The 23,156-nt window shown below is 37.3% G+C and overlaps 1 protein-coding gene across 7 annotated transcripts in view; it reads right to left on the bottom strand.

Annotated features, from left to right (window-relative positions):
- The window catches only part of NMU (neuromedin U), a 115,765-nt gene that overhangs the window by 79,122 nt on the left and 13,487 nt on the right, over positions 1–23,156 (bottom strand). For 5 of the 7 annotated variants that reach the window (XM_053901571.1, XM_053901568.1, XM_053901573.1 and 2 more), the window contains exons 3-4: positions 18,351–18,419; positions 17,576–17,622 (exon numbers count right to left, since the gene is read on the bottom strand). The exons of 1 other annotated variant lie outside the window; for it this stretch is intronic. The gene's annotated coding sequence lies outside the window, so the exon portion shown is untranslated. Of the gene's footprint in view, positions 1–16,407; positions 16,499–17,097; positions 17,235–17,575; positions 17,623–18,350; positions 18,420–23,156 lie in introns of those variants that run through there. One more of the 7 variants, XM_053901569.1, reaches the window with a different exon arrangement.

Here is a 23,156-nt window from a genome sequence, read left to right as displayed (position 1 = left end):
GCCAAAGCAATTAGGCAACAAAAAGAAAAAAAAAACATCTAAATTGTCAAGAAATCAGTAAAATTGTCACTATTTGCACATGATATGATACCATATGCAGAAGACCCTAATGACTCCACCTAAATTTATTAGAACAAACTAATAAATTAATTCAATAAAGTCACAGGATACAAAAGTAATATACAGAAATATGCTACATTTCTATACACTAATAACAAAGTAGTAGAAAGAGAAATTAAGAAAACAATTCTATTTACAATTGCACCCAAAAGAATAAAATACCTAGGTATTCCTTAATACGTAGGATTAAACTTAACCAAGGAGATGAAAGACCTATAGTCTGAAAATTATAAAGCATTAGTGAAAGATTTCTAAGGAAATCTTGAGAAAAAAGAATACAGTAGGAGGTATAACAATCCCAAATTTGAAGATATACTGCAAAGCTCTGGTAATCAAAACAGTATTATACTGACAAAAATTGAGACATAGATCAATGGAACAGGATAGAAAACCCAGAAATAAATCCACACTTACATGATCAATTAATCTATGGCAAAGGAGGAAAGAATATCCAATGGTAAAAAGACAGTCTCTTCAAAAAGTGGTATTGAGAAAACTGGACAGTTACATGTAAAATAATGAAACTTGACCACTTTCTTTTTTTTAATGTTTTTTAATGTTTATTTATTTATTTCTGAGACAGAGACAGAGCATGAGTGGGGGCAGCAAACAGGCACCTCGTGGCTTTCTTTTTATACACACGGATTTTTAAAAAAATTTTTTAATGTTTATTTATTTTTGAGACAGAGAGAGGCAGAGCATGAACAGGGGAGGGTCAGAGAGAGAGGGAGACACAGAATCACAAGCAGGCTCCAGGCTCTGAGCTGTCAGCACAGAGCCCGATGTGGGGCTCGAAGTCACAAACCGTGAGATCATGACCTGAGCCAAAGTTGGTCGCTCAACCGAATGAGCCACCCAGGTGCCCCTTGACCACTTTCTTAAACCACACAAAAATAAACTCAAAATGAATTAAACACTTAATATGTGAGACCTGAACCACAAAACTCTTTAAATAAAACATAAGCAGTAATCTTTTGGATGTCAGTCTTAAGCAACATTTTTCTATGTCTTCTCATACAAGGGAAACAAAAGCAAAAATAAACTACATGGACTACATCAAAATAAAAAGCTTCTGCACAGTGAAGGAAACAATCAATAAAACTAAAAGGCACCCTGCTGAATTAGAGAAGATATCCTCAAATGATAAGCCACAAGAGACTATTAAATATAGAGAACAAACTAAGGGTGGATTGGGGGGATGAGGGAGAGGGAAAATGGATGGTGGGCATTGAGGAGGGCACTTGTTGGGGTGAGCACTGGCTGTTGTCTGTAAGCCAATTTGACAATAAATTATATTCATTAAAAAAGTAAAATATATAAAGGATATATACAACTCAACACACACACACACACACACACACACACACACACACACACACCCCACCACCACCACCACCACCAACAACAACAACAACTACAACAAAAAACCAAACCCCAATCTGATTAAAAAATAGGCAGAGGACCTGAATAGATACTCTAAAGACATCCAGAGGGCCAACAGACACATGAAAAGATGCTCAACATCACTCATCCCCAGGGAAATGGAAATCAAAACCACAATGAGATATCACCTCATACCTGTCAGGATGGCCAATATTAAAAAGACAAGAAATAACAAGCATTGGTGAGGATGTGGAGAAAAGGGAACCCCTGTCCATTGTTGGTAGGAATGTGAATTGGTGCAGCCATTCTGGAAAATGCTCCTTAAACACTTAAAAATAGAATTACCATATGATCCAGTAATTCCAGGACTAGGTATTTATCCAAAGAAAATGAAAACACTAATTCAAAAACATATATGTATCCCAACATTTATTGCAGTGTTATTTATCAGAGCCAAAATATGGAAGCAAGCCAAGTGTCAAAATCGATAGAATGGATAAGGATGTAGGGTGTGTGTGTGTGTGTACACAGTGGAATATTATTCAGCCATAAAAAGAATGAGATCTTGCCATTTGCAACAACATGAATAGATCTACAGAGTATAATGCTAAGTGAAATAAGTCAGTCAAAGACAAATACCATATGATTTCACTCTTACATGAATCTAAAAAACAGAACAAACAAACAAACAAAACAGAAACAGAATAACAAATACAGAGAACAAACTGGTGGTTGCTAAAGGGGAGGTGGTTGGGAATATGGGAGAAATAGGTGAAGGGGTATAAGTGGTACAAACTTCCAGTTATAAAATAAATAAATCACTAGGATGAAAAGTGCAGCATGGAGAATATAATCAATATTGTTGTAATAATGTTGGAGAAAAAAAGAAAATGCCAAACTGCAGACTAACATAACTGGGGATCTGAAATATAAAACCCAAGAAATATGAAGATAATATGGATTAAATCTTAAATGAATTACTAAAATTAAGTGTGTGTGCATGTGTACACAAGCACACACACACACACACACACACACACACACACACACACCTCTTGCATTCCTGTACTCCTATAAATTTAATCCTTTTAGTTATATGGTGACAGACATTCAGGATTATCATTTGCTATTTTTACTTTTTCATAATTATTTAACTTAAAAGAACACACTAAAATTATCTTTAATGCAACTATATATATATGTATATATATATATATGTATATACATATATATACACATATAGCTAGTTCTATATAGTTTCAGATTAGTTATAGTCTGACCAATAATATAATCACACAAATGGCAAATATATGAACTGCCTATTGACCTTAATTACTATAGATTTAGTATAAGATAAATAACTTATCTCATTATCATTATCACTAATATGTAACAAATCAACTTTGCCAGGTACTGTTCACTATCTCATTTAATCATCTTATCACTCTATGAAGAAGTATCTTGCAGCCCCTCATCATAGATACAATAATCAAGACCTAAGGGTAGTAACAGATGCTTGTGAAAGACCATGTTTCACGCCCTAGTATGTTTCATTTCAGCACATCTTGGATGTAGAGTTCCATGCATATTGCTGGATCCCACATCAATTCTGGGCCTCAGCATTTCTCTGCTTTGCTGCCACAGGAGTTTCCTTGAAGTCTTGGGAAGCTGCTCAGCCATGCAGCAATCTAGAAGGGGGGTGGTGAAGACAATGACCTAAGGGTCTACTCTCAACCAATGGATGTAGGAATCAGTGGGTAAATACACCAGTATCCCCATCTTGTGATGAGACAGTTCTATACAGGTCCCCAGAAGGTCCCCAGCACAAGTGGGTCTCATTTTGCACACAAGAGCAACCAAATCATTAATATACTTCTTATTGGCTTTTCTTCCTTTCAAATGTCAATGTTCCCACCTCTGCTTCCTGGGATCACTTCTGAAGTAAATCATCTTCACGCAAGTTCCTATTTCAGTCTCTGCTTTCAGGAGAACCCAAAATAAGGCAAGTAGATTGAGTAACTTGCTCTAAACCAAAGAGCAATTGGCAGAGCCAGGAATGGAAGCTAAATAGTCTGTTTAGACTATTAACACCTATGGTCTTAGAGTCATTCCCACTATGCATTAATATCTATAAGACCAAGTCAAAAGAGAAACAAAGAAGGTGGATATCAAACACATTTTCTCCATGCTCTTTAAAAAATCAAAAATGCTTTTGCCGTTCCACATTAAACGTGGTGCTGAAAGAGCAGCACCTGGGGGCGATGGAGTTGGGGGGAGCTGGATCGAATGCAGGCAAGCCCTGTGTTATGGACACTAGTGAACCACATGAAGAGGCAATTTACTAGGAACAGTGGGTCCAGTGATGAACGTGTGATATTCATACCTACATGAGGGTCATAAATAAGAGCCCCTTCAGGGTGGAAGATAATACATAATTGGAGTGGCCATAGGATTTAGAGGCAAATTTTAGACAACATTTGCAAGCCTGTGTTCTGTTCTGACTCCATTACTAAATATACTGTGCAGTTTGGGACATATTATTGAATGCTTCTGAGCCTGTTTCCTCATTTGTAAAATGAAGACAATAATTCTTACCCTGTCTATTGCACAGGGCTGCTGGGAAGCCCAACTGAACTACTGTAGCTGAAAGTTCTTTGAATTACATAAAGAAGTAGGCAAATATAAACTACTATTACTAACAATTTGACACAGTACCATCACCAATGTGTATGATTAGTTCTGCTTTTGTTGCATGACAGGAACCATGGACAAACTTTTCAGAGGATATGTCATATGTGTAGCATAGGACCTTCTGTGACATTAGTTACAATAGAATGGAATTAAATGCAAAGCAGATCTGATTTTGAGCCTTTCAAAGAAATAGCATTTTACTAATGGGAGCTTCCATATAATTATAATATGGCATTGAGAATAATGCTATGGCAATATTTCAGCCTGCTGCATTCTTTTTCTAGCATGTACTCCAGGGTCAACATCACTTTGTTGGAGTTAGCTAATAGGTTAAGGACGTGAGTTAACTCCTCCAGACTACTGGGTACCAATTAGTGCTAATTTTGGCTGTAATGAACAGACTGGAACCAGCCTAAAAACACTTAATAGAATAAAATGCAAAGTCCTGTTTTTAGAGACAAGGACTTTTAGAAAATGAACATTGGTTACCCTTTCACTGTTTGGGAGAGCCCAATAAATAGTACTGTATCTGAACCAACTGAGAAATAGGATAATAACATAAGGCAGTTGGGGATAGAATTATCACTTTATTACTGATAAAGTTGATAATGAAATAACTGGCTTATGTCTGCAGGCAAGTGGGCCTCCAATAGGGAACCCCACTGGACTTCCTGCAGGCCTCCCTGGGGGCTCAAATCCCTTGCAAAACTTTCAGCACAGGGGAACAGGCCAGGGCACATCCTTTCTGTGGACCAGTTTGCTCCCAAAGAAAGAGGAGAGTGTAAGGCAGGAGTTATGGATGTCCATATTCTCCTTCCAAACTCAACCATTAGATTAAGTCACTCCTCTTCTGGGGAAACTGAGTGAGAGGGATGGAGCCCAAGACTCATTGAGAAATGGGGTTCCTACCACACAAAGAGATACATCAGGAATGGGAAAAGAAGTTCTCTCCTCTGTAAAGCACAGAGCCCCAGAGAGAATCTATGACGTTTCCAAGATTCTACAGCAAGTTGGTGGCAGTGTCAGGGCTGAACCCCAGAGCTATTATATTTATTTGTGCTATAAAAATGGAGCAAAAAACAGAAGGAGAGAGACCCCCTGATTTATTAGCTTTGCACTTCAAAAGGTTGGGGCTTAAGGTTGCTTGATAAATGACAAACATAATATAAAACTGTTGGTGGATAGTGGCCAGAGCACAGAAAATAACGTATCTTTTATTCTCCAAAACTTTCTGAAGGATCGTACTCAACTCCATGAGCCACATTTCATTAGGAAGATTGATAAAATTGTAAAGTACAGAAGAATGTGATCAGGATAGTAAGAAGTTGAAACAGAAATGCAGTTTGAAAAGGCATCCTTGAGAAAAGGCAGTGGATTTATTTCTGTACAGCTCCAGAAAAGAGACAGAACAAAGCCCAGTGAGATAAAGTCATATGAAGGCAGTTTTAAGTTAATAGATGGAAGAACTTTGTAACACACACACACACACACACACACACACACACACACACACACACACACACCATCCAGCAGTGAGCGGGATGTCAACTCGATCATGTCACCCCCTTGTAAAAACCACTGGAGGGTTTCCCAGCGCTTTTAGGATGAAGTCCAAGTTCATTAGCAGAGTTTATAAGACCCTTTGTGGAAGGCCCTCCTTTTGGGTCCCAGCCCCAGCTTATTCCCACTCCCCCGCTTTCTCAGCTGCTATAGCCACACTGACCTTCTTTCAGTCCCTGGGGCACAACAAGCTCCTCCCTACCTCCAAGTCTTGAACAAGCAAACTCCCATTCATCCTTCAGATCGCAGTTCTCCCATCTTCATGGGATCTTTCCTGACCTCCTGGAGGATGCCACTTTGCTCTCTGTGCTCTCCTTCTTAGCATTTATCTTTACTTTTCTTGCTTGACCCTTTAATAAATGTGTATCTCCCCTACTCATCTGTGAATTCCATAGGGGCAGGTAGCATATTTTCAGTTAATATTCAAGAGCCAAGCACAGTGCCCAGCATAGATTTACTTAACATAGATCTACCAAAAGAGGAGGGAGAGGAAGCAGGAAAGAAGGAGGAAGAAAGAGACTCCCTGGAACTAGAAAGGTTCAAGCAGAATATACAAAGGACCATCCTTCAGGAAAAAGGTTGAAAATATTCCTGCACTGACTGAGTGGGAAGATGGACCCAGATAGAGCTATTCAGCAAATATTTGCTAGGCACATATGCTGTTCCAGATGTTAGGTGCACATGATAGAGTACTGAATCAATCCTTACGCTGATGTATAAGGAGCATTTGATTCTAAGGTCTGGTGATCAAATGAAGCAAATCCATTTAGTACAGTAAAATGGAAAAAAGCCAGAAAAAAATGAAAATGTAATAGCATTCAGCACGAGGTTTCCATCCCAAACTATAGTCATATACAATTTCATAAAAATGCATATTATCGACTTCGAATACTGGAAGTACTTATTTCTGGCAAGCCATAGCTATCATGAACAGAGAATGAGAGAAGGAGAATTCAGCTAATATCTTGTGGAAAGCAACTGTGAGACCGAAAATGAGGAACCATCCCAAGGATTCAACCTTTCTGAGTACACATTTGAAAAAAAGACCTCCTGGGGCACCTGGGTGGCTCAGTTGGTTAAGCATCGGACTTTTGGTTTCAGCTCAGGTCAGGAACTCTCAGTTTGTGAGTTCGAGCCCCGTGTAGGGCTCTGCACAGACAGTGCAGAATCTGCTTGGATTCTCTCTCTCTCCCTTTCTCTCTGCCTCTCCCCCACTTGCTCTCTCTCTCTCTCAAATAAACTGAAAAAATTTTTTTGAATTAATTTATTATTATTATTATTATTATTATTATTATTATTATTATTTTTGGCCAAGTAAGATTTATTCCAGGAATGCAAAGTTGGTTTAACATCCAAAAATCAGTTTAATACATAAGATTAATAAAATGAAGAACAAAACCACATGATCACCACAATAGAGAGAGGAAAAACAATTGATAAAACCCAACTACTTTCCTGAGAAAAAACACTTAAACTAGGAATACATGACATTTCATGAACCTTTTGAGGGACATCTACAGAAAACCCATAGCTAACATCATACTTAATAGTGAAAACCTGAATGCTTTCCCCCATAAAATAAGAAACAACACAAAGGATATCTGCTCTCACAACTTCTATTCAACACTGGAAGTTTTATCCAGGGTGAACAGACAAGTAAAACAAAAAACTTTCAGATTAGAACGGAAGCAGCAAAGCCATCTCTGTTCTGCAAATCATATGACCTTGTATTATAGATAATCATGAAGAATCCACACACACACAAAAATAGGATTAATAAACAAGTTGAGCAAAATTGGAGAACATAAGATCAATATTAAAAAATCATTTGGGGGGGTGCCTGGGTGGTGGAGACAATTAAGCGTCCGACTTCGGCTCAGGTCACGATCCCACAGTCTGTGAGCTGGAGCCCCAATTCAGGCTCTGAGCCTGAAGCCGGTCCTGGACTCTGTGCCCACCTCTCTCTCTGTCCTCCCTCCCCCCCCACCACACACACACTCACACTGTGTCTCTCTCTCTTTCTCTCAAAAACAAACATCAAAAAAAATTTTTTTTAGTCATTTGGAATTCTATACATTAACAATGAACAATTCAAAAACAAAATTGAGTAAACAATTCCATTAACAATAGCATCATACACACAAAATAACAGATTTAACAAAAGAAATTAAATACATATACTCTGAGACTATAACACACTATTGAAAGAAATTAATCTACATAAGTAGAAAACATCTCATTTCGTGGATTAGAAGACAACTAGTAAGATACCAATATTTCCCTAATCGATCTACAGAGTCAATATAATCCTTAGTCAAATCCCAAGTGGCTTTTTTGTCAAAAAAAAAAAAGTTTTTAAGTTCATTTATTTTTGAATGGGGGCGTGAGTGGGGGATGGGCAGAGAGAGAGGGAGACACAGAACCAAAGCAGGCTCCAAGCTCCGAGCCAGATTGGGCTTGAACCCACAAACCATGAAACCATGACCTGAGTCGAAGTCAACGCCCAACCAACTGAGCCACTCAGGTGCCCCACAACTGTCTTTTTTGTAAAAATTGATGAGTTGATCTTAAACTTTATTTGTTTGTCTTTTTAAATATAATTTATTGTCAAATTGGTTTCCATACAAAACCCAGTGCTCATCCCAACAGGTGCCCTCCTCAATGCCCATTACCCACTTTCCCCTCTCTCCCACCCCCCCATCAACCCTCAGTTTGTTCTCAGTATTTAAGAGTCTCTTACAGTTTGCCTCCCTCCCTCTCTGTAACTTTTTTCCCCCCTTCCCCTCCCCCATGGTCTTCTGTTAAGTTTCTCAGGATCCACATAAAAGTGAAAACATATGGTATCTGTCTTTCTCTGCCTGACTCATTTCACTTAGCATAATACCCTCCAGTTCCATCCATGTTGCTGCAAATGGCCAGATTTCATTCTTTCTCACTGCCAAGTAGTATTCCATTGTATATATAAACCACACACACAAAAAATTTTTAAAACGAAAAAAAACCCAACTGAGTTTGTTTTCACTGAGTCCTTCCAAAGAGTTCATATATGTAAGGACGGAGATGAGAAAAATTTGAATTCCCCTTTTTCCAGATGTTACCAGCAGTAAAGGCCTTCATTTAGAATCTATTGCTTTTTTTCCATGAAAAAGAATGTCTTTATTTTTTTCCATTGCTTCTTAAAATGTCACTTCCATGTTCTGAAACCATGTATTTTTTTAAATGTTTATCTAGTTTTTAGAGGGGGGGATGGGTAGAGAGAGAGGGAGACACAGAATCTGAAAGCAGGCTCCAGGCTCTGAGCTGTAAGCACAGAGCCCATAACCAGGCTGTAACTAACGAACGGGGAGATCATGACCTGAGCTGAAGTCAGAGGCTTAACCAGCTGAGCCACTCAGGCGACCCTGAAACCATGTATTTCTGATGAAAGAATAAAGTCAGACTCTCAGCTTCTTCTGTAAGCAGGGGTAGGCAGAACGGATCATGAAGAATGAGGCTAGAGCTGGTTCTGGGCTTAAAGGGGATCAATCAAACCCTTGGCTGATATTTCTTTGTGTAATTTGTTATTTTATTCTTTACTTGCTGGCCTATTCAGAGTTGCTTGGGGGCCTCCTCTATTATTATTAAACATATATCTGGTCTCATTTACCCTGGAACATGCTGCCCAAAGATGGCCTTGTGAGGAGGAGCTTGAAGGAAACCAGTGCCTCTATTCATGTCCTCTGCCTTTGGGACATTGAGCAGCCACTGTTTTCTCTGTCCACAATGTCTTACTACCTACACCATATACTCTTGTCCTCTTCCTGTGCATCAGCAAGATTTTGGTGCCTGGGGAGAGTTGTTGTATTTTCAGATAAGAAATACCAGATCAGATTAGTCCACAAAACCACAATAAGCAAGAATGTGGAGGGAGATTGAAGAATCAGTTTGGGGAGGAGATAGTTAATGGAGTGATTTTGGAGAAGGTGGGAAGAGTGGAACACATGTGTGTTCATCTGAAAAGTCATTTTAAGACCACATTCAAGAGGTTACCTAAAAAAGCTCAGGGTCCTCTATCTTGGAAACTATACAAGTTTAGCACTTTTCTATTGTTTATATTTCTTTCTTCCTATCAAAGCAATAAAGTAAAATAATAATTCAAGAAAATTTTGCTGTTTGGCTCTCAGAATATAGCCAGCCATTCTTAATACAAATTTAAACTATACCAGCTTCATTGCATAGAAAATGTTTGGGCTCCCATTAATTAAGGCTTACACTGATTAGATTTAAGACATATAAATCTATAAATTTATAAATATAATTTCATGAATGCCTATATAATGAAATAAACCTGACATAAATAAACAATTTATTGTTCATAGCCTATGGGTAAAATGTCTGGACATAATTTCTGTCAAAGCTCAATACTAAAATAAGGTGGAAAAGTGGCTGCCAAATTAATGGTGCAGGTATAGGAAGCCGACTTCTGTGGCTGACAGAAGCTTAAGATTCATTGTCTCATTTGACTATTTTTCAAGCCCATTAAATGACCCAACTCGGAGAAAATGTGACATTTACTAGGCATTTGAGAGTGGTTAATTTGATATGTACATCTGTGTCTTTGTACTTTTTTTTCTAACTTTGTATTATGGAAGATTTCAAACATACACAAAAAAGAAGATAATATAATGAAACTTCATGTACCCATCATTCAGCTTCAAAATCTTGTTTCATCTACATCCCTACCCACTTCTCATGCAAATTATTTTGAAGCAAAACTCCAACATTAGTTTATTTCATCTGTGTCAACATATTACAATTTTAACTCCTACTGGTGCTTACTGCCTGGGATTGAATTATTTATCAGTCATCAAAGACACATAATAAGAACAATAGCAACAACTTTCTCAATAAATATTTGTTAATAAAAATGAATGAATGTAAGGTTAGTGTTTGTTGAATGCTTACTGTGTGCCAGGCCCTGTGCTGAACGCCTTGTGCGTACTGACTCACTCAACCCTTATAACAACCCTAACCCATAAATGTTATTATCTTCACGCTTCAGACAAGAAAACCAAATGGAAGGAGATTAAGGGGCGTCCCCTGAGAAAAGTACAAATTAAATAAAAATGAAATTAAATTAAATTACATTTTGAATATAGAATAAAAGCAAAGCATGAATGATACTTGATATTTTACTTAGATTTAAAATATTGGCCATTGAGAATAAAAGTAAAGGTGGCAAAACATTAAAAATTGGTGAATCTGGGTGAAGGTATATGGGGGCTCATTATACTATCATTGCAACTTGATGTTTTAAATTCTTTCCAAACAAAAAGTTAAAAAATTGCAGTGAGGTCATTTTTTTCTAAACTAACAAAATTCAAGGAAGACCTTGACTGACATTTTGTATAATGGACCAGGATTTCTCTTATGTAGGGCTCCTCTAAAATGAGAATCTTAGTCAGACTTAGGTTTCAGTCAGTTTTGGATGGGTCTGGGTTGGGGGGAGGGTGATCTCAGGAAACAGAAGGGAGGTAACAAGAAGGGTGACATACGGAAGAAGAAAAGCCCAACAATGCATTATCTGTTGATCTCTCAGTCCTGCTGGTGATACCTACCTCTTTATAGTCACAGCTGTGTGTGTGTGTCCTCCCAAACTCTACCAGGGTTGATCTGAGTAACCAATAGCAAACACAAGAAGTGATGGTATGTCACTTCTGAGATTAGGTCATAAAAAAGACTATGGCTTCCATTTTGGGCACTGGCCCTCATTCTTTCAGACCACTCACACTGGAGGAAGCTATGTGGTGAGGAGCCCAGGAACAGGTCCACACGGCAAAGGGAAGCCTCCTGCCAACAGCCACATGAATGTGTTGGAAGTCAATCCTGCCTCAGATGACTGCAGCCTTGGCTGACAGGCTGATTGCAGCCTCGTGAAAGATCCTGAGTCAGAACCACCCAGCTAAGCTGCTCTCTGATTCCCAACCTACAGAAACCGTGAAACAAGAAATGTTTGTTATTTTAAATCAAGTTTGAGGCAATTTGGTAACTAATCACACAGCAACATGTAACTAACACAAGACCCTTTAAGGAACACCTCAAGAAACTTCCACCAAAGATTGGGAGGCTGAGGCATTTATCTACAAAATCCCAATCCCAGAGCGGGCACTGGAGGTGGAAAGCCATCATCATGCCAGAGCTAACTGCTGAAATTGGAGGTGGGCTGAGGGTATGAGAAGTGGGGGCACCAATAAGCATCTACTCAAGTGTCTTATGATAGTGACATTTTTAACTTTGCCAGGTTTCATGTAACTTGAAGCTCTCTTTAGGAACTTTCCCTTCTTAATTTACTAGGTTAGTCTTTTAAAATCTGCAAAGTTCATCTTACAGAAACATCAATCTAGGCAGAACTGGAATTTTTAAAGATTTTTTTTTTCTGATTAAAAAAGTAATCTGTTACGTAAAATATTTTTGAAAATACAAGAATACACAAAGAATAAAACTAAAATACTAAAAAAAGACAACACTCATAGATTATCATTAAAATTTTGTGCCATTCACTATGCTGTAAAAATTCATGTACATCTTTATTGAAACTATATCAATCATAGTTTTATAGACTGCTTTTATCACTAGCAAATATACTGAGAACAATTTCCAATGTGAAGTGATACCATTTTACTAACTAACTCTTAAATACACAATTCAATGAAAAACAACAATCTATCTTATCAAGTTTCAATTATGTTTTCCAGTATGAGGAAGTTACCAGTTGGAGCTTTGAGCAAGTTAAGGTGTGGCATCATTTATTTAAGCAAACATTAAATAAACCCACGCCTTGCACTCCACGGAGGCACTTCTAAGTGCATGCTGAAATGCCTTCTAATTGTGTTTTTCAATCACTAAAGTAACCTGAGCCAGTGGGTCAGCTTCCTATCTTCATCTACTGAGCTGCAAGTCTGGCCTGATACTCACTCCATACTTGCTGCTTGACTAGGTGCTCCTTAATGACCTCCTCTGTAGGACAGGCACATAACAGATCTAAAGCAGTTCTCCTGAATTCAGTGCTGGCTTCCACTAGAAACAAATTTGGGGGAATAAAATGCATTCTACTCCACTAATCTAGAAGAGGGATGTTTAGTTGTTTAATTCACAAAGGAAATGTATTTGAGGATCAAAAGTCATTTTAAAGGGTTAATGTGCTCCTCAATCCAAGGGTCTAATCAATCAACATGGATATGCTGTGTATGACTGGCCTACCCAATCCGGGAATCTAGATGGCAGGTGGAAAAGTCATTTGGGTCCTTCTAGTCCTGATATCCCAACTTACCAGTATCTTAAGGGATTCTGCATAAGAACTATTTATAAAATGATTAATTAAGAAAATATCAACTCTAAATGGGACAGACCATAAACAACTCACGTATAAGATAAATAGTTAAATGACAATTTTTAAACAGCATAGAGTATGGGTCTGATGTTAACTATTGATTTTTCCTCAGTAGGACATAGTGCTCTGTGCTTTTGTTCTGGTCCAAATTCAGATCTTCTCCTTTTTCTCTTGAGTCAGGTTCTATGCCTCTGACTTCTATTGTACACTTCCATGTTCTAGATGGGTCCATATATGCCAGGGATAGTGCTGTGTATAAGAAACTTTCATAAATTAGACTTCATTCTCTTCAATTACCCAGAATTTCTGTCTCCCTCAAGGTCCATCAGGTTTATTTCCTTTGGTTTTAAAATTTGTGTTTCTCAAAATAATTATTAATATAATTATTATAATATTAATATATTATATTATATATTATTATATATAATATATATTATGATAATATTATTAATATTGCCCAATGCCCATGTATCAGAATTTAGAGCCTCTTAAATACTTTCTGTAGCATGGTAGAGTGAATTACAATCCTCTAAGATTTTAAAAGACGTAAAGAGAATATTCTAGGTTGGACATGCCTGGAATGCAGTCTCTTATTTAAGTGACTTTTCCTCTAGAGTTTTCCCTTTGTTACATACAATACAAATGCTTCCATTGCAACTGCCTACTCTAGAGGACAGAGGTCAACCTCATAGCGAACAGTTCGGCAGACTAACTCTATACAGATTCTATACGCAAGGCTCTGGTTATGTGAGTTTCAAAACTTTCTTGAATGCTCTCACTTTATACTGTTTGGAAACTTTTGTGGATCTCACAAAGTAAGAAAAAACTCTGAGACTTTTTAAAGCTTCAGTTAACACAGGATAAATCCTAAATATGTATAGAATATGGAAAATGGCAGATGAAAAAGGGTATTTACTCTTGACAAAAAAAAAAAGACAAGACCAAATAAAATTCCAAGGCAAATTTAAAAAAATTTTTTATTCTACTTAAATTGCTTCAATAATTCTGAAACTGAAGTTTTTTATTCCCATGAGCTCATCCTCCTCGTAGAATTTCTACATTGTAGAATGTCACTAGGAACTCGGTCTTGTCTGTGAGCTCCTATGAACTGACCACATGGACAAAGCATATGATTTTTGTAAGAATGATTCAGAGACCCCTTTGGAAAAAGACATGGTCTCACCAAGAACAAGTGAAGATGCCATGAATTGTCCACTGTTCCTGCCATGCCCCCAGTTTGTAAGAGAACCCAAGTCACTAAAATTAAAGGCATATCTGTATCAATTAAATTAAGCAGGAGACAAGGAGAGTCAAATCAGAAACATGGATTTTGTATTAATTCTACTGTAGCAATAGACTTGCACATGGTTCTCCAGGAGTCAAATAAAATGAGAATCTAAACTATGTTTACAGTACTCTAAAATTCATATACAGCTGAGAATCATATGTTCGCAAGAAATGGGCCATGCCACCAATTAAAACCGAACATATCAAAGGCAGATAGATAATCTATCTTTGGTAACTTTAAGAAATTCTTCCTAATGGCAAAAATGAATGATTATTACCTTTGGGGATAATGACACTTGAGCTAGAACTTGTGGGTCAGAATAGTTTTTGCTCACAAGAGAAGATGATCTAAATTAATTCCCATTTACCTAATAACCAATAGGCATAAGTCTTATTTACCACCCATACATGATTCTCATCCCTTAATGCATGAGACATTTTTACATATTCCTTTTAATTTATGGAACCCAGAACAAGACAATTTATTGGTAAACATCTGATCAGCACTGAGCTTCTATTTTCCCCTAGGAAAGTAAATACCTGAAATAAGTAGGAATCTTCAAGCCAGTTTGAAGAGCCAGCCCCCAGAAGCTAAGTGTTCCAAATGTCTCTGAAGGAAATGTTTGTGGAGGGAAAAAAATAGAACCTCTCCATGTGTGAGTATATGTCATTATACAACAGTTTGGCTTGTCTAATGTAGCTATTAGTTAAAATATCTTGGCCTTCTTCAACAATTTCAAATTATTAAAAAATATTTTTCTGACAAAATACAGGTTTCACTAAAAAGAAAATTTTATAATAATTCTCTTTCACAAAAAAACATTGTATTTTTCTGAACTGTATAACTGAATTTGTTCAGTGATGTTTCACACTACCTGTGTCTATGATGGCCCTTTTTCTTTTTTATGTTTATGTACATCATTCAAGCTTATTTGCTTCTGTATTATCTTTTGTCTCTTCATTGGAAAATACTGGTATCATTATAAGAGTAGGAGTTTTAGAATCAGATCGATAGATCTTACTTTCAATTTTGCAATTTGCTATGTAAGAGACCCTGGGCCAAATCCTTAACTTCATGGAGCCCCGTTTGTTTGTTTGTTTGTTTGTTTGTTTGTTTTTAATTTGTAAAATGAGTATAATAATTAACTTATAGGGCCATTGTTAAAGACCAAATGAGAAAACATATGTGAAACTTCTAACGTAGTGTCCTTGTATTAGCCACTCAATGAATGGGAGATGTTCCTTTTGTATGAGGTAGCACAGATATCCTCAATCTAAAAATTAACAACTGTCTAGACTATGAGGGAACATGTAAATATTCATTTGAGAATGACTGTTTCAATTACATATATGCAAACTAAAAATTAAATACAGTATATATTAGACTTCTAATAGCAGGCTCTGAAAAAAACTATAATTTAATCGTAAGCCTCATTCCCCCAGAGTTTATAATGTCAGGCCAAAAGAGTTTTGTTTCTGATTCTCTGCCTAGCCCCATCCAGAAAAACATAGCATAGTGACATCATAGGAAGGCCATAATTAGTCATCTACCTTCCCTGGTGACCACTGGTGACATTGTAGAAAAAGGCATTTCTTCTTTTGAGGCATAGAGTGAATGATAATCCATAGAAATTACTGAAAAGTACTTTATAAATATATATGCCTGGTGAAAATGATTAGCAATTGGGGAATACTTATTTAGCATGTGTGAGAGACTATAGGAAAGATGAATGAGATGGAATCTTTGCCTTGGAAGAACTTCAGTTTGCTTTGGAAGACAAGACTTGCTGTTTGAATTGATCTCATTGCATTCTGAAAAACACAATGACCTATTTTTTTTTAAATGAACTAAATTCATGTAAGGAGGGGATGGACATGTTTTGTATACCTCACTTGTGCCAGGCACTTGGCATATATTATCTCCCTTAACCTTCACAGCAATGCTATGAAGTGGATATCATTATTCTCATTTTATAGGTAAGGAAACTGAGGCTCACTTGGCAAGATGACTTGAATAAGGTCATATAACTAGGATGGGTCAATCCCAAGAAGCCAAGTGGGCCAATGTCTCTGGGTCCAATGTCCATGCTATTTTCATTACCACTGAGATGGTCATAGGAAAAATGGAAGAAAAGAAATTGTGAGATAACTTTGAAAGAAAAATTTACAAATGATTATTACTGCTTAGATATGGATGATATTAATATCCAGACTTTATTAACAAAATTACATAGTGCCTTTACTGAATTTTAATGAAATCTTTTATAAGAAAAGATATGAAAACCCATTGTAAACTACAGATCACTATATAAATCACCATGTAAATACTTGACTTTATTCTTAGTTCAATAAAAGTCAGGGGCACCCGGATGGCTGAGTAGGTTGAGAGTCTGACTCTTGATTTCAGCTAAGGACATGATTCCAGAGTCATGGGATCAAGCCCAGTGTCTGGCTCTCCGCTTAGCTTGGAGTCTGCTTGAGATTCTTCCTCTCTCCCTCTGCCCCTCCCTACACTTGCTCTCTCTCTCTCTAAAAAAAAAAAGAGTCTTACTATAGACTATGTGTGATTGATAAAACATATGTAACTATGTATTTATTCAAATAAATAAAGCTATGATACAAAGTATTTTTCTTCAATCAGAAATGAATTTGAAATAAACAACTAAGGAAAATTACAAAAATTCTACCTTGTTCCAGAACTCTTATTGATGATATTGATGGTCTTTGAAAATAACACGTGTTGGTGAGGATGTGGAGAAATTGGAACCCTTGAGTAATGCTGGTAGGAAGGTAAAATGGTGCAGCCACTGTGGAAAACAGTATGGTGGTTCCGCAGAAAATTTAAAATATAATAACCATATAATCCAGCAATTCTGCTTCTTGATATACATCCAAAGAATTTGAAAGCAGGGTCTTGTAGAGATAGCTGTACATGCATAGCCATGGCAGCATTATTCACAAGAGCCAAAAGGTAGAAGAAGTCAAAGTATCCAATGATTGGTGAACAGATAAAATGTGGTATATCCATACAATAAACTATTATTCATTTCCTTTATTAAAAAAGGAAATTTTGACACATGCTACAACATGGGTAAACCTTGAGGGCATTATCTTAAGTGAAATAAGGCAGTTGCAAAAAGACAAACACTGTATAAATCCACTTACATGAGGTATATAGAGAAGTCAAATTCAGAGAAACAGAAACACAGGAGCTATGGGGAGGAAGAAATGGAGAATTGTTTAATGGGTATAGAATCTTAGTTTTATAACATGAAAACATTCTGGAGATTGGCTATACAACAATGTGAATATATTTACAACAACTGTACACTTAAAAATGGTTAAGATGGTAAGTTTTATGTTAAGCATATTTACCACAATTAGAAAATATATGATGATAATTAATAGAGTAGAGAGATACATGAATAATGATCATCATATGAATGAATTAATGTAAAAACATTTATAGTGTGAAGGGTTTCTTTTTCTATATTTTTTGGTTGGGGGGAGGTAGTGGCTTATAAAGAAAATATTATATACAATATCGCCCCTTGACATTGCATTAAATTAACCTAGTAGGTACTTTTGGAACATTAAGAAGGGAATAAAATTCTTTTATATATTGCCATTAATTAAATAGCAGCCTTAAATAAGCAGAAATAACACAAATCCTTTGTGTTTTCACAATCACTCAAAAGTAAATTCAAGAATAGAAATCAAGGAGAAAAATATTCAAATGAAGTTATGTAAGGATTATACATTACAAGGCTAATCTACCTGTTACAGAGGTCAAGCTCATTTACTTTCAGTATAATGATGTAGGATTTGCCCTACTAGGTTGCTTAGGTCTACCTTGCTTCTATACTTTTCAGCAGGATAGTTAGAGAGGAATTATTTCGAACTTAACAACATGACAGACCTGAGTGTGAACAAGAATCACCTGGAGAATTTGTGAAACTTGCACATCTCTGGGCACCCTCTCCTTCCACCAGATTCTGATTCAGCAGGTCTAAAGTGAGGCAGAGGAATTTGCATTTTAGCCACACTACAGTCAACAGGGGGAGATTCTTTTTTTTTTTTTATGTTTAATTATTTATTTTTGAGAGAGACAGAGACAGAGAGAGAGAGCGTACACAAGTGGGGGAGGGGCAGAGAGACAGGGAGACACAGAATCCGAAGCAGGCTCCAGGCTCTGTCTGAGCTGTCAGTGCAGAACCCGACACAGGGCAGAACCCACAAACCAAGAGATCATGACCTGAGCCGAAGTGGGAAGCTCAACCAGCTGAGCCATCCACATAAGCCTGCAGGGGGAGGTTCTGATGCTTGAAGTTCACAGACCATACTTTGAGATAAACTGCATTGCAAATGATTTAAGTAAAAATAACTATCCCACATGTAGCTTGAATGTCCAGATACAGCTGCTAAATGGTCAATTTAATAAGAAGATTCTTTTTAGTATCAAAAGGAAAATCCATATCTTGTGATATTTATCTTCTAAACAAGGTCTCCAACAAATTGATCATGAGTCGCAGGTCAGACTTGAGGGCTTAGATGGCTGAGTCTGTGACATGAACTTGAAGATTCCCAGCAGTCAGCAGTGTTGCCCATTAGCTCTTTTGCTTGAAACTTCTCTACTCTCCCCATATCCATAACAGATCATTTTAAGAAATTTAAGTTAGTTTGGGTATGTCTGCTGTGTCCTCTGAAATGACCAAAGGATATGGAGGAAAGAAGGCAGACCTATCAATGAATTTTAGAGCTCAAAGTTGATGCTTAGGGTTAGAGGTCTAACCCTCTAAATTTACAGATAAGAAAACAGGCAGCAAAAAGTAAGCAAAAATATAAGCAACTTACTGAAAACCACATTAGTGGGTTTTCCTGGACCCTACCTCAAATAATAGTCTCATACTTTATTTTATTTTATTTTATTTTATTTTATTTTATTTTATTTTATTTTATTTTAGAGAGAGAGTAGAAGAGAGGGGCAGAGGGAGAGAGAGAGCGAATTCCAAGCAGGCTCTACGCTCAGCACAGAGCCTGATGTGGGGCTCGATCCTGTGACCCTGGGATCATGACCTGAGCCAAAATCAAGAGTCGGATGCCATCCAGGCACACCAGTATCACCCTTTTAATTCCTTCTATAATGTTGGACTGCTATCCTTCCAAACACAATTATACACAAGGAGTAAACCAATTATATACATCTTTTATATTGCATGAATGGCAAAAGGAATTCTCACAAGGATCCAGCAATCTGCCTGACAATTATGTTATTTAAAATTTTAAACTAACCTCTTTTTTTCTATGTCTTCACTGGTCATGAATAATGACAGAGATGCAAATTTACTAAAATTTCACATGTTATGGAAATAAGCCTGGTAGGTGAACAACAAAAAAATGGTGACAAATACTCTCACATTTGAAGGAAACTCATTGATCTTTTTGTTGATAAAGTATACCATTTGTTTTTCATTGCTCCTAGGTTTTTATACTGTTTCAATCAGTGGCTGTTTCAATCAGTGGCTGATTTGATAAATAACTACCAATTGTAGCAATGATAACAGTCTGACAGGAAGAAAAGCAGCAGCCATTTTATATAGTCAAGGACCAGAAAATGAAATCTATGCTCTTTTTGCAATTGAATAAGCAGATCACAATGAAAATGGCATAAGTATCAATAAAATTAAAAATTAATTGATTCCTAGATTCAAGGCTGGGTGCTTCTTGTAAGCCACTCATACCCTTTCATGAAATAAATCAAAACATAAATAAATGCATGCACACACATACTCATTCATACATGTATATATAACTTTTTCTCTTTCATTTCATGATCCTTCATTCAATTCACTCAACAAATATTTCTTGGGGGTGCCTGGGTGGCTCAGTCAGTTAAGCATTGGACTTTGGCTCAGGTCATGATCTCATATTTCATGAGTTTGAGCCCTGTGTCAGGCCTACATTAACAGTGTGGAGTCTGCTTGGGACTCTCTATCTGTCTGTCTGTCTCTGCCTCTCCCCCACTTGCTTTCTCTCTCTCTAAAAATAAATAAATAAACTTAAAAATAAATATTTATTGAGTGCCTACCAAGTGCCAGGCCTAGTGTAACATAGGAGCCAGCAAAACATACCAGGTTGCTGGCCTTGTGAAGCTGATAACCCAGAGGGAGGAACACAGACAATGGTAAGAAAACCAACAGATATGCAAGTAATGTCAGAAAGTAATAAAATCTCTGAAAGGTTTGATAAAGTCATGTGGCAGACTGGGTGGAAAGAGGTCATTTTGATGGGAGGGCCTGTCTGAGAGGCGGTATATGAGCCTGAGATGGGAACAATGAGAAAGGGCCTGCCAGCATGAAGTGTGTGGGAAGAGCATCCGGGCAGAGCACACAGCAAGTACAGTGGTCAGCGTGGAGGCAAGAATAAACTGGCCAGTGAGCACAGGGAGTGGGCCAAGTGAGTGGGGGATGAAGTTGGCAAGGGAGGCAGCTGCTGTATCGTGCTGGGCTCTAGGGATTATTCTGATGCTACGTAAGCAGTAAGAGTCAGTCAGAGCTTGGATCTTATAGTCCCTTTGTTCTTCACTCTGGTTCAGTGGGGAGCATGGGAGAGAATTGCCACTCACCCACATAAAACACAAGCTGACCAAGCTCTGAAAGCATGGAAGAGGTGACCACATCACATCTCTCACTCTGCCTTCCTGGATGTGGCTGCTTCCTGGGGTTCTCTTTTTCTTTTCCTTTTCTTTTTTCTTTTCTTTTCTTTTCTTTTCTTTTCTTTTCTTTTCTTTTCTTTTCTTTTCTTTTCTTTTCCTTTTCTTTTCTTTCCTTTCCTTTCCTTTTCTTTTCTTTTCTTTCCTTTTTAAGTTTATTTATTTATTTTGAGAGAGAGAGAGAGAGAGAGAGGAAGAGAGAGAATCCCAAACAGGCTCCATGTGAGTTTGGAGATCATGACCTGAGCTGAAATCGAGTCAGACGCTTAACTGACTGAGCCACCCAGGCACCCCTGGGGCTCTCTTGCTCTGATTTCTATCACTCCCATCTTGTCTAAGTCCCTGAAGTGTGGTGTTCCATACATGGACAAAGAAATACTCCTGCCCTTGTTTCTCTTTGGCAAACACTCCTGCCCTTATATGAGATGAGTAAACATTTTTAAAGGAATAGGTTACTAAATGTCAAGAGGAAAATAGACTTCCAATTTATAGGTTTCTGAATATGAGATCCATCCATGCTCATTTATCCAGGCTCAGTGGACTGGCACAGATCCTCAAATATCTTGCCCAGCTTTTGTTGGACCCAAATCCCACCTGTCATTTGGCATTGGATATTGGAGACCTGTCTGGCTTCGTGATCCTGGAAGATGGTCTAACTGTTCAGTCTGTGTCATTCTGAAACAAGTTCCCAAAAGAATTTAATTAAACTTTGATTATGTAGTAAGGGAAACTGTTTCCTTCTGATATATAAAAGAAGACATGCACCTACCCTTCAGAGTTTACTGTGGGGATAATAAATTAAATTAACTCCATAGACCTCTCAGGAGGATTGACCTAATTGCATTATTCTCAACTTTCATATTTTAAGTATCTAAACAAGCAAAAGGCAATTCAAGGCCATCTGAATCAGGTGCAGAATGTGAGATTTAAGACTGGAATTATAAAAGTTCAGAGGGGAAAAACGGCATGGGGCAGTGTGGGTCAGCATAAAGGCCTCACAGAGGAAATAGATTTTGAGTTGGACCCTAGTACTTCACTAGTATATATCCTAATGACAAAAAGAATTGCAAAGTAATCTTAAATTGCATTCAGGAATCTTATTGTTAGTAATAATAATGGCATCATTATTTTGAAAGTATTCCATATACTGTAGGATAAAACAAATAAATATCTTGTTAGTGTCATTAGGAACCAAGATTTTGATTGTAATATAAAATAATACAAGAATAAAATCAAACATGTTAAGTAATCTTAGCCTTGAACTAGAGATACCAGTATGAACTATGGGATTGTTTCCTGTTAAAGGAAAGCACATATTTTCTAGCTCTCTACACTGTAAAGGCCTAGAAGCAATGATAAATCAATATCAAAGAGCACCCTTAGTTCTCAGATTGTGATTTCTAGGTATTATTTCTTACCAAATGGAACTAGATATATTAAAGGAAGAAATATCTAGCTCCAGGTCTGGAGGAGGAAAGATACAAAATGAGGCTGGGACATCTTATTATGTCAGAAAGAAAGGAAACATTTCAAAACTACTGGGTTATCCCCAAAGGCATAGGAACCAATATGGAGTTAAAGTGATTTTATTTCAAGGGTTACAATTAGGCACCAAAAGAGTGATGACTGCAATAGATCGATATACCACTATTAGAGAGCTGAGGTCATATGATAACCAGGTAAGCTTAATTCCAAAAGGTAAAGATCCCCTCCAAAGACAGATGAGCTGACAGAGTGTGGGAGGATGAGGTAGCTGTCCAAAAAGCAGGTAAAAAGAAAACAGCTGAAATTTCAAAGAATTCATAAAGTCTGAGTGTGGACTAGCTTAACACTTAAGAATCTCTAGGAACCCCATACACAAAAGGCGTCTGAACTTTCTCACCAGCTATTTCCATGGGCATCTACATCAAAACTCATCTACTTCAAAGACCTTTGTCTCATAAAAAGCAAAAACATTAGCTTCCAGCAGAAGAAAAGGAAACATTCCACCTCATGGTTCCAGACAAAGACCTGATGCCTTTGGAAGAGAAATAG

This window comes from Panthera pardus, unplaced genomic scaffold (genome assembly GCF_024362965.1).
Source record: "Panthera pardus isolate Hobbes unplaced genomic scaffold, ASM2436296v1 HiC_scaffold_13, whole genome shotgun sequence".
Lineage (NCBI taxonomy): Eukaryota > Metazoa > Chordata > Mammalia > Carnivora > Felidae > Panthera > Panthera pardus.
The sequence above is the reverse complement of the archived record's forward strand: the minus strand, read 5'-3'. Positions and strand labels throughout refer to the sequence as shown.